The sequence below is a fragment of the Mustela nivalis genome (assembly GCF_964662115.1).
Source record: "Mustela nivalis genome assembly, chromosome: 14".
Taxonomy (NCBI): domain Eukaryota; kingdom Metazoa; phylum Chordata; class Mammalia; order Carnivora; family Mustelidae; genus Mustela; species Mustela nivalis.
Window position 1 is genome coordinate 85,917,977 of NC_139033.1, and position 12,639 is coordinate 85,930,615.

The following is a 12,639-nucleotide window of genomic DNA, read 5'->3' on the forward strand; positions in this document are numbered from 1 at the left end:
GAAGTGTCTGTTCATATCTTCTGCCCATTTTTTGATATGATTGTGTGTTTTATGTGTGTTGAGTTTGAGGTGTTCTTTATAGATCCTGGATATCAACCTTTTGTCTGTACTATCATTTGCAAATATCTTCTCCCATTCCGTGGGTTGCCTCTTTGTTTTCTTGACTGTTTCCTTTGCAGTGCAGGAGCTTTTGATTTTGATGAAGTTCCAAAAGTTTATTTTTGCTTTTGTTTTCTTTCCCTTTGGAGACTTATCTTGAAAGCAGTTGCTGTGGCTGATATCGAAGAGATTACTGCCTATGTTCTCCTCTAGGATTCTGATGGATTCCTGTCTCATGTTGAGGTCTTTTATCCATTTTGAGTTGATCTTTGTGTACGGTGTAAGAGAATGGTCGAGTTTTATTCTTCTACATATAGCTGTCCAGTTTTCCCAGCACCATTTATTGAAGAGACTGTCTCTTTTTCCACTGTATATTTTTTCCTGTTTTGTCGAAGATTATTTGCCCATAGAGTTTAGGGTCCATATCTGGGCTCTCTACTCTGATCCACTGGTCTATGTGTCTGTTTTTATGCCAGTACCATGCTGTCTTGGTGATCACAGCTTTGTAGTAAAGCTTGAAATCAATAACGTGATGCCCACAGTTTTATTTTTGCTTTTCAACATTTCCTTAGCGATTCAGGGTCTCTTCTGATTCCATACAAATTTTTGGATTATTTGTTCCAGCTCTTCGAAGAATACTGGTGGACATGGGGGCTTAAGTGGGTAGGAGAAGAATAAATGAAACAAGATGGGATTGGGAGGGAGACAAACCATAAGTGACCCTTAATCTCACAAAACAAACTGAGGGTTGCTGGGGGGAGGGGGTTTGGGAGAAGGGGGTGAGATTATGGACATTGGGGAGGGTATGTGCTTTGGTGAGTGCTGTGAAGTGTGTAAACCTGGTGATTCACAGACCTGTACCCCTGGGGATAAAAATATATGTTTATAAAAAATTAAAAATCAATGAAATAAATAAATAAATAATAATAATAATAAAAATTTACCTATAAAAAAAAAAGAATACTGGTGGAATTTTGATCAGAATGGCATTAAAAGTATAGATTGCTCTAGGCAGTATAGACATTTTTTTTGTGTGTCCTCTTTAATTTCTTTCATAAGTATTCTGTACTTCCTAGAGTATAGATCTTTACTCTTTTTTTAGAGTTTTTCCATGGTATCTTATGGTTTTGGGTGCTATTATAAATGCAATCAATCCTCTAATTTCTCTTTCTACAATTAGATTGTTAGTGTATAAGAAAGCAAATTATTTATATGCATTGGTTTTGTATCCCAGCACATTCATGAACTGCTGTATGAGTTCTAATAATTTGGATATAGAGTCTTTTGCACTCTCCATATAAAGTATCATGCCATCTGTGACGTCAGAGGGTTTGACTTCTTCATTGACAATTTGAATACCTGTTATTTCTTTTTGTTTTCTGATTGCTGATGCTACGGCTTCTAGTACTATGTTAAACATAGTGGTGAGAGAAGGTATTTGCAAATGACAGTACAGACAAAAGGTTGATATCCAGGATCTATAAAGAACACCTCAAACTCAACACACATAAAACACGCAATCATATCAAAAAATGGGCAGAAGATATGAACAGACACTTCTGTAATGAAGACATACAAATGGCTATCAGACACATGAAAAAATATTCATCATCACTAGCCCTCAGGGAGATTCAAATTAAAACCACATTGAGATATCACCTTACACCAGTTAGAATGGCCAAAATTAGCAAGACAGGAAACAACAAGTGTTGGGGAGGATGTGGAGAAAGGGGAACCCTCTTTCACTGTTGATGGGAATGCAAGTTGGTGCAGCCTCTTTGGAGAACAGTGTGGAGATTCCTCAAGAAATTAAAAATAGAGTTTCTATATGACCCTGCAATTGCACTCCTGGGTATTTACCCCAAAGATACAGATGTCGTGAAAAGAAGGGCCATCTGTACCCCAATGTTTATAGCAGCAATGGATACAGTCACCAAACTGTGGAAAGAACCAAAATGCCCTTCAACGGACGAAATGATAAGGAAGATGTGGTCCATATACACTATGGAGTATTGTGCCTCCATCAGAAAGGATGAATATCCAACTTTTGTAGCAACATGGATGGGACTGGAAGAGATTATGCTGAGTGAAATAAGTCCAGCAGAGAGAATTAATTATCCTATGGTTTCACTTATTTGTGGAGCATAACAAATAGCATGTAGGACAAGGGGAGATGGAGAGGAGAAGGGAATTTAAGAAAATTGGAAGAAGAGGTGAATCATGAGAGACTATGGACTCTGAAAAACAACCTGAGGGTTTTGAAGGGGTGGGGGAATGGGAGGTTGGGGGATCCAGGTGGTGGGTATTGGAGAGGGCACGGATTGCATGGGATCTGGGTGTGGTGCAAAAATAATGAATACTGTTATGTTGAAAAAATTTTAAAAATCTAAAAAAGAAAACAAACATAGTGGTGAGAGTTGGCATCCTTGACGTGTTCCTGATCTTAAGGGAAAGACTCTCAGCTTTTCCCCCTTGAGGTAATAGTCACTTTGGTTTTTTTATAGATGAATTTTATGAAGTTAAGGAATGTTCCCTCTATCCCTATACTCTAAAGAGTTTTAATCAGGAAAAGATCCTGCATTTTGTCAAATGCTTTTTTCTGAATCAATTGAGAGGACCAGGCGGTTCTTCTATTTACTCTTCTTAATTTGTTCTATCTCCTTGATTGATTTGCAAGTGTTGAACCACATTTGCATCCCCGGGATAAATCTGGCCTGTCTTGGTGGATAACCCTTTCAATGTACTATTGGATCGTTTTAGCTAGGTTCTTGTTGAGAATTTTGACATCCAGGGATATATTCTGAAATTCTCCTTTTTGATGGGGTCTTTGCCTGGTTTTGGGATCAAGATATTGCTGGCCTCATAGATTAAGTTTGCTCCTCTATAAATTCTCCAGAACACACAGTATCCCCTCTATAAGTGCTGCTGAAAACCAAAGCCTCTCACAAGTGGTGTATGCCCACAGTGATCCTCTCAGCAGTGGACCTCAATCTCAGCTTCTCTCTGCACCTCCATGCCACCAAAACTACAAAAGATCCTAGTCCAGGCAATCCTGGGCCCTGGAAGTTGCTGGTCCTGGTTAAGTGGGCTCAAGTCCATGCCAGGTCCTCTCAGGCATGGGTAGGTGGTGGTTGTGGCCTGTTCTGGGACTGTAGGCATAGGTCCACCCCTAAGGTGCCCAGTCCCAGTCCCAGCATTTGTCCCTTAACCTGCTGTGTTCTCTTTTAGCTCTAGTATAAATTCCTACCCATCCCACTGCCCCTTATCCCCAAGCTGTTAACACCACCTAGTGCAGGATTCGTTTGCACTGGGGTATTACTTTCCAATGGCTAGCATCTGGTGGCCCCCTCCCCCTTCTGTTTATCCACTGACATCTGGATGCACACTCACAACTCCATCCTTTGTACCAATAGACTAAAGATCCTCTGCCCCCATAGAAATCCAGACATATGGTATATATACACAATGGAATACTATGCAGCCATCAAAAGAAATGAAATCCTGCCATTTGCGACAATGTGGATGGAAATAAGGGTATCGTGCTTAGTGAAATAAGTCAATCAGAGAAAGACAAGTATCATATGATCTCCCTGATATGAGGAAGTGGAGATGCAACATGGGGGTTTAAAGGGGTAGGAGAATTCTGATGGATCCCTGTCTCACATTGCGGTCTTTTATCCATTTTGAGTTGATCTTTGTGTACTGTGTAAGAAAATGGTCGAGTTTCATTCTTCTACATATAGCTGCACCATTTATTGAAGAGACTGTCTTTTTTCCACTGTAATTTTTTTCTGTTTTGTCAAAGACTATTTGCCCATAGAGTTGAGGGTCCATATCTGGGCTCTCTACTCTGTTCCACTGGTCTATGTGTCTGTTTTTCTACCAGTACCATGCTGTCTTGGTGATCACAGCTTTGTAGTAAAGCTTAAAATCTGGTAACGTGATGCCTCCATTTTATCTTTGTTTTTCAACATTTCCTTAGCGATTTGGGGTCTCTTCTGATTCCATACAAATTTTTGGATTATTTGTTCCAGCTCTTTGAAGAATACTGGTGGAATTTTGATCAGAATGGCAATAAAAGTATAGATTGCTCTAGGCAGTATAGACATTTTAAAAATATTTATTCTTCTTTTTTTTAATTAATTTTTTATTTTTTATAAACATATATGTTTATCCCCAGGGGTACAGGTCTGTGAATCACCAGGTTTACACACTTCACAGCACTCACCAAAGCACATACCCTCCCCAATGTCCATAATCCCACCCCCTTCTCCCAAACCCCCTCCCCCCAGCAACCCTCAGTTTGTTTTGTGAGATTAAGAGTCACTTATGGTTTGTCTCCCTTCCAATCCCATACTCAGAAAACTATAAAGTACTCATGAAAGAAATTGAGGAAGACACAAAGAAATGGAAAAATGTTCCATGCTCCTGGATTGGAAGAATAAATATTGTGAAAATGTCTATGCTACATAAAGCAATCTACACATTTAATGCAATTCCTATCAAAGTACCATCCATCTTTTTCAAAGAAATGGAACAAATAATGCTAAAATTTATATGGAACCAGAAAAGACCTCGAATAGCCAAAGGGATATTGAAAAAGAAAGCCAACGTTGGTGGCATCACAATTCCGGACTTCAAGCTCTATTACAAAGCTGTCATCATCAAGACAGCATGGTACTGGCACAAAAACAGACACATAGATCAATGGAACAGAATAGAGAGCCCAGAAATAGACCCTCAACTCTATGGTCAACTAATCTTCGACAAAGCAGGAAAGAATGTCCAATGGAAAAAAGGCAGCATCTTCAATAAATGGTGCTGGGAAAATTGGACAGCCACATGCAGAAAAATGAAAAATATTTATTCTTCTGATCCAAGAGCATGGAATGGTTTTCCATCTTTTCTTTTCAGTGTTCCAGAATTCATTGTTTATGTACCACACCCAGTGCTCCATGCAATATGTGCCCTCCATAAAAGCATCACCAGGCTCACCCAACTCCCCACTCCCCCTTCCCTGCAAATGCCTTGGTTTGTTTCTCAGAGCCCACGGTCTCTCATGGTTCTGCTCTTTTGCAGAAAGTTCTATAGCTTCCCCCAAGCTGCGTGCTTGTACCAGAAAGAGATATTTTAACAGAGGTTCTTATATATAGACAATAGGACAATGTTTGTTTTCCACCCATCTCCTTTCACCTTCCTGCTAATGCTCTTTCTCCTATTTGATTCTCAGACTCCTATGTCTCCTTTGCTCAAATAAGTGTCATGTTGGCTGACTGTTTTTGGAATTCTCCATATCTGTGTGGATTCCCTTAATGCTGATTATTAAATTTTATTTTCTCCTGTTAATTTGGCAAATGTCACTTTGAATCTTATTCCAGGTAAATAACCTTGAAGAACAAAGGAGATGCTTCTTCCCCAACAACAGACCCTGGTGAAATTTCATCAAAGTTCAGGCAAGAGTAAGCAGAGAGGTGCATTCCTAGGACTCCTGAAGAACAGTTCTCTGTTAGGGGCTAATCCTATTTCCTGGAAACATGAGGTAGAAGTAATCGTGAATCACAGGTGTCCCAGCTGGAGAATCCCCTCACCACAATGTTCCCAATCTTCCTCCCACCTACCTCTCCTCCACATCCCCATTCTCAGTCCTGGCACCCTCCTATTCATAAGGACCCTGATATTTCTTCTTCCTCCATCCCTTTTCCAGAACAGCTAATCTGCCTGTGGCACAATTCATAGCCCCTCATCTAGCCACACCTCCGCAATCCCCACCTGCTTCTTCATCACTGGTGCAGAGCAAGGATGTTAATACTGGACATTAGATTCTGGGGTTCCCTGTTAACCTCTGCAGTACTTCATCTCAACTGCAACAGTTTCACCACTCATGCTGCTGTGACAGAGCTTTCCTTTACAACAACTTTGGGTCCTGTATCCTCTCTCTTCCCCCAGACACCTCAGTGCCCTGTGCATGAAAGCCCTTCCTATCATGTCCACCTGTGTTCTGCATACCTACTCAAGTGTGGCACATAGTAGATGTTCATTTATTGGTGTGGATGTGTATTAACTGGACAGGACTCTATCCAAAGTTAGACACACCAGGTCTCTGTGTCTGTTGCTGTCCAGTCACAGAATCTGTCCCCAGGGAAACCTTCCCATGGAACCCAGGAATTTCTCCACAATATTAGAAAATCTTACAATATGTTCCTGCATAGGACTTACTTGTGGGATCTGAATTTAAGGAATGTGGACTATTAAGTAGCCAAAGTTCCTGAGATTGGTGTCAGACAACAATTTAGAATAAAAAAAAGGAGTCAGCTGATATGGCTAAGGAGAGTAGGCTGCAATGGGGCCTCCATTGCTGGGGGAACAGAAGGTTATTGTCTCACTTCCTCACAAACCCAGAGCACTGTGTGACCATTGAGACTTTTGTCCCACGATAAGCAGTAATAATTGGCCTCATCCTCAGTGTTGAGACCAGTGATGGTGAGGGAGCCAGTGTTGCCAGACCTAGAGCCAGAAAACCGTTCAGGGACCTTTGAGGGTCTACTGCTAGTATAATAGATGATGGTTTTAGGGGCCTTTCCTGGGTGATGTTGGTACCAGAACACAGCATAACCATCACTAATGTTGGTAATGCCTCCAGTGAATGAGATGGTGATCCTCTGGCCAGGGGACCCAGATAGTGAGAATGGCTGAGTCAGCACAGACTGAGCCCAGGACCCTAGAAGGGGAAGAAACACAGAGGGTGATGCTGGGGTCTAGAGACAAGAGAAGGAAGCAGGTCCTCATGTGTTCTCCCAGGGGCCCTTCCCCCATTTCCACATCCGATCACCTGTGCAGTGAGCAAGGAGGGTGAGGAGGAGAGTATACCAGGCCATGGTGGAGGTCATCACAGATCCTATCTTCTATGTCCCCACAACTGTGCAGAGCCTCTCCTAATCTCTCTCTTCCTTTATTCAATCCCTGAGAGAAGGTGGGACCAACCATGCAAATGAAACACCCAGGTCTCTGAGCCCTCACTGGCCATGGGTCAGGTCCCTCTATTTGAGCAAGTAAGAGCGGTGAGCAGGGGAGGAGCTCTAATCACAGGTGAGCCTCAATGACAGGCCATGAGTGTCCCCTAGTGCCTAGACACAGTCACATTATTGTGTGGTATGGTGACCAGAACTCAGCAGACACTTCTGTCTCCCCAATGTTCTGTCCACTCTTTCTTCCACTAGGGCCAAGCCATGTGTCCCTATATGTTGCTTCCTATTACTTCAGAGATCATTATATGCTCTGCTAAGTGTCTTCAGGGTTAGTCTGTTCAAATACCTCTTGGTGTGGTGGTGGTTCAGGACTGATAAGGTGCCTCTTTTACAAATTTCTCTTAGATAAGCATCAATACCAGAGAACTGAAAGTTCCCAATGGACTTATGGCCCATTTTGTGTAGGATGCATGGACTATCCTCCTGGTTTCCAGAGCTCCTCATCCTCTGAGTATCCCTCAGCCTGGAAGAGATTTTCCAGTTTGTAGGCAGAAGCCCTCATGTGGATTCCTTGAATGGTTACATACTGAATACCTTTGTTCTCTGTCATTCCTAAATCTTTCCATCTGCTCGAAACAACAGTTCTCCACATGCTGGGGTCATAATTCACTCCTAGGATCTCTCTTCAAAGCACACAGACACAAGTCTTCAGGAGGCTTGCCACATGAGGACATGTGTTGCACTAATGATGGATCACAAAGGGCAAACATGTTTGAAATTCTATGAAGAAAGGAGTGACAGGTACAGATGCTCTGACAGAGACCTAATGATAGAGTATATATTTTAGTCACCACTGAACCAACATTATACTTAAAATAAATGTGTTATTTTCTCCATAATTCCATTCAGTAAGATTGACTTAAACTCAACGACAACATCATTGTGAAGTTGCAGGTAACATCAGTAGTGTAGTTTCCCCATATCTGTGCTTATTGCAGAGAGAATATGTGTGGAAAGGGTGGTTAAAAATATGGATGGAAGAGGCAGCGGCGGCAGCTCTAGAGTAGAGTACGGACTGAGGTGGCCAGAGTCATGGCAAGACAGGTGTTTAGAAAGTTTCTTCCCCTCTTTGACCGAGTTTTAGTTGAAAGGAGTGCAGCTGAAACTGTAACCAAAGGCAGCATCATGCTTCCATAAAAATCTAAAGGAAAAATGTTGCAAGAAACAGTAGTAGCTGTTGGATCTCGCTCTAAAGGAAAGGGTGGAGAGATTCAACCAGTTAGTGTAAAAGTTGGAGATAAAGTTCTTCTCCCAGAATATGGAGGCAAAAAAGTAGTTCTAGATGACAAGGATTATTTCTTATTTAGAAATGGTGACATTCTTGGAAAGTATGTGGACTGAAATCATTATTAAAATGGCATGAAGTGAAGCTGCCCATTCCAGTGAAGTTGTGAAATCTTTCATCATGTAAATAATTTTTTTGTCTCTTTTATAATAAACTAATAGTATCCAAACTAAAAATATATATATGGATGGAAGACAGTGGGAAAGAAATGTCTTCTGTTCTCAGCATAATATGCTTTTTCTAAAATCCCTTATTTGTATCATGTGTCTGGTCTCCCAGGTGGGAAAGATCAACCTTCTGCCCAGTAAAACCAATTTAGGGCCCTGTTCCTATGAACTAAGAATGATTCTACTGACAAAATTGCCAAACAGAGAGCTTATAGGATGAAGGGATTTGGGGTCAGACCACTCTCTGTGGTGGGCATAGGTCTAGTCCCTACAACTTGTGTCCAGAATGTCCAGGGTAGAGCAGTAATTCATTAAGCCAGTCATGACTACAGGAATAAATTTCTGCTACCCTAAGCCAAATGTACCCAGAAGTTTCTGTCAAATATTCCACATGTGATTTGAGGAATGATGGAGATAAGGGATATTGTCCCTGAGGTCATGTACCGTTTGGCCTTCATTTGGGACAGATAACTTTACATCAGTGTGCAGCCTGGCTGGAGGTGACATTGGGATGACTGAGGGAGTTACAGTGCAGCCCTGAGAGCACAGTGAGGTTGTGTCTCTAGTTCCTAAGGTTTTTGAGCTCCATGGGAGCAGCACTGAGACTGGAGTCTCATAATTAATGTCTGATCAGCCTCAGATGCTGACTGTAGCTCAGAGGTTGTCAGGGGCTGAGATTCCCATGGTGACAAAGATTCCTCCTGAGATTCCTGACCATCTGCATTATGCCAGAGAGCCAGGGCTCAGGACATGTCATAGTTGTGTAGTGACAGGATCCCAGTAACACCATCTAGCCCTGGGGTTTCATGCTGATGAAGATTCTGTCTCCTGGAGATTGTGGCACAGAAAATGGCTGGGTGAGCCCAGGTTGACCCAAGCTTCTGGAGAGACAGTGAAACCCAGAAGCATGGATCTCAGCATGTTAGTCGCTTAGGAGATTAAAGAGCTGTTTGTAAATGGGAAGAAGATATGAACAGACATTGATCCAATCAAGACATACAAATGGCTATCAGACACATGAAAAAATGTTCATCATCATTAGCCCTCAGGGACATTCAAATTAAAACCACATTGAGATATCACCTTACACCAGTTAGAATGGCCAAAATTAACAAAACAGGAAACAACATGTTTTGGAGAGGATGTGGAGAAAGGGGAACCCTCTTACACTGTTGGTGGGAATGCAAGTTGGTGCAGCCTTTTTGGAGAACAGTGTGGAGATCCCTCAAGAAATTAAAAATAGAACTTCCCTATGACCCTGCAATTGCACTCCTGGGTATTTACCACAAAGATACAGATGTAGTGAAAAGAAGGGCCATCTGTACCCCAATGTTTATAGCAGCAATGGCCACGGTCGCCAAACTGTGGAAAGAACCAAGATGTCCTTCAATGGACGAATGGATAAGGAAAATGTGGTCCATATACACTATGGGGTATTATGCCTCCATCAGAAAGGATGAATACCCAACTTTTGTAGCAACATGGACGGGACTGGAAGAGATGATGCTTGAGTGAAATAAGTCAAGCAGAGAGTCAATTATCCTATGATTTCACTTATTTGTGGAGCATAACAAATATCATGGAGGACAAGGGGTGTTAGAGAGCAGAAGGGAGTTGGGGTAAATTGGAAGGGGAGGTGAATCATGAGAGACTATGGACTCTGAAAAACAATCCGAGGGGTTTGAGACAATCCACGGGGGTGGGAGGTTGGGGTACCAGGTGGTGGGTATTATAGAGGGCACAGATTGCATGGAGCACTGGGTGTGGTGAAAAAATAATGAATACTGTTAATCTGAAAATAAATAAATTGAAAAAATTTTTAAAAAAAGAAAAAAATAAAGAGCTGTTTGTGTGTATACCTCTGTGTGTGTGTGTGTGTGTGTGTGTGTGGCCAAAAATGTGGCTAAGAGGCCCCCTGTTCTTTTATGTGGCACTTAAACACCCTGAGGGGAATTTCCCAATGATAATTCTTTTTAAAAACCTCCAAAATCGAGGAGTCAAGATGGCGGAGAAGTAGCAGGCTGAGACTACTTCAGCTAGCCGGAGTTCAGCTAGATAGCTTATCTAAAGATTGCAAACACCTGAAAATCCATCGGCAGATCGAAGAGAAGAAGAACAGCAATTCTGGAAACAGAAAAACCACTTTCTGAAAGGTAGGACCTGCGGAGAAGTGAATCCAAAGCAATGGGAAGATAGACCCCGAGGGGAGGGGCCGGCTCCCGGCAAGCGGCGGAGCAAGAGTGCACAAAATCAGGATTTTTAAAAGTCTGTTCCACTGAGGGACATCACTCCAGAGGCTAAACCTGGGCGAGGCCCATGCGGGGTGAGGGTGCCTCGGGTCCCGCAGGGTCACAGAAGGATCGGGGGTGTCTGAGTGTCTCAGAGCTTTCAGGTATTGGAAAAGGAAAGCCAGCTACGGAGACGGAGCTGACAGTAAGCTTACAGCAAGCTAACAGTAAGCTTACAGCTCGGTATAACCTTGAACTGGTCGCAGGCTCGGAGAGCTCGGAGCGCGGCTGGAAGTCAGGCAGACAGGAGTAACTGGGCGCTGTTCTCTGAGGGCGCACTGAGGAGTGGGGCCCTGGGCTCTCGGCTCCTCCGGGCCGGAGACCAGTAGGCAGCCATTTGTATTCCCGTCCTCCGGAACTCAACAGAAAGCGCTCAGGGAACAAAAGCTCCTGAAAGCAAACCCAAGCAGATTACTCATCCCGGCCCCTGCTAAGGGCAGTGCAATTCCGCCTGGGGCAAAGACACTTGAGAATCACTACACCAGGCCCCTCCCCCAGAAGATCAACAAGAAATCCAGCCGAGACCAAGTTTACCTACCAAGGAGTGTGGTTTCAATACCAAGGAGAGCAGCAGAATTCCAGAGGAGGAGAAAGCAAAGCACGAACTCAGAACTTTTTCCCTGTGATTTTTTTTAGTCTGCAGTTAATTTAACTTTTTTCTTTTTTCTTTTTTCTTTTATTCCTCACCTACTGGTAAATTTTTTTTTTTAATTTTACCTTTTTCTATTTTAACGTTTTTTAACCAGTTTATCTAATTAATATATTTTTTCTTTTTTATATTTTTCTTATTTGTTTTCTTTTTTTTTAATTCTATTCATTTTTTTTCTTTTTTCATTCTTTATCTCTCTTCCTTTTTGAACCTATTTTTACCCCCTTTCCCCACTCATGATTTGGGATCTCTTCTAATTTGGTTAAAGCATATTTTCCTAGGGTTGTTGCCACCCTTTTAGTATTTTACTTGCTCCTTCATATACTCTTATCTGGACAAAATGACAAGAAGGAAAAATTCAACACAAAAAAAAAGAACAAGAGGCAATACCAAAGGCTAGGGACCTAATCAATACAGACATCGGTAATATGTCAGATCTAGAGTTCAGAATGACAATTCTCAAGGTTCTAGCCGGGCTCGAAAAAGGCATGGAAGATATTAGAGGAACCCTCTCGAGAGATATAAAAGCCCTTTCTAGAGAAATAAAAGAATTAAAATCTAACCAAGTTGAAATCAAAAAAGCTATTAATGAGGTGCAATCAAAAATGGAGGCTCTCACTGCTAGGATAAATGAGGCAGAAGAAAGAATTAGTGATATAGAAGACCAAATGACTGAGAATAAAGAAGCTGAACAAAAGAGGGACAAACAGCTACTGGACAAAGAGGGTAGAATTCGAGAGATAAGTGACATCATAAGACGAAACAACATTAGAATAATTGGGATTCAAGAAGAAGAAGAAAGAGAGAGGGGAGCAGAAGGTATACTGGAGAGAATTATTGGGGAGAATTTCCCCAATATGGCAAAGGGAATGAGCATCAAAATTCAGGAGGTTCAGAAAACGCCCCTCAAAATCAATAAGAATAGGCCCACACCCCATCACCTAATAGTAAAATTTACAAGTCTCAGTGACAAAGAGAAAATCCTGAAAGCAGCCCGGGAAAAGAAGTCTGTAACATACAATGGTAAAAATATTAGATTGGCAGCTGACTTACCCACAGAGACCTGGCAGGCCAGAAAGAGCTGGCATGATATTTTCAGAGAACTAAATGAGAAAAACATGCAGGC

At 42.0% G+C, this 12,639-nt stretch overlaps 1 long non-coding RNA gene and 1 pseudogene across 2 annotated transcripts in view; both read left to right on the forward strand.

Moving 5' to 3' along the window:
• LOC309847534 overlaps positions 1-12,639 on the forward strand; it is a 155,930-nt gene that overhangs the window by 22,797 nt on the left and 120,494 nt on the right. The gene's annotated exons all lie outside the window — the stretch shown is intronic.
• On the forward strand, positions 8,129-8,579 carry LOC309847926 (10 kDa heat shock protein, mitochondrial pseudogene; annotated as a pseudogene). The gene has a single exon. The product of its transcript is annotated as a 10 kDa heat shock protein, mitochondrial pseudogene (transcript).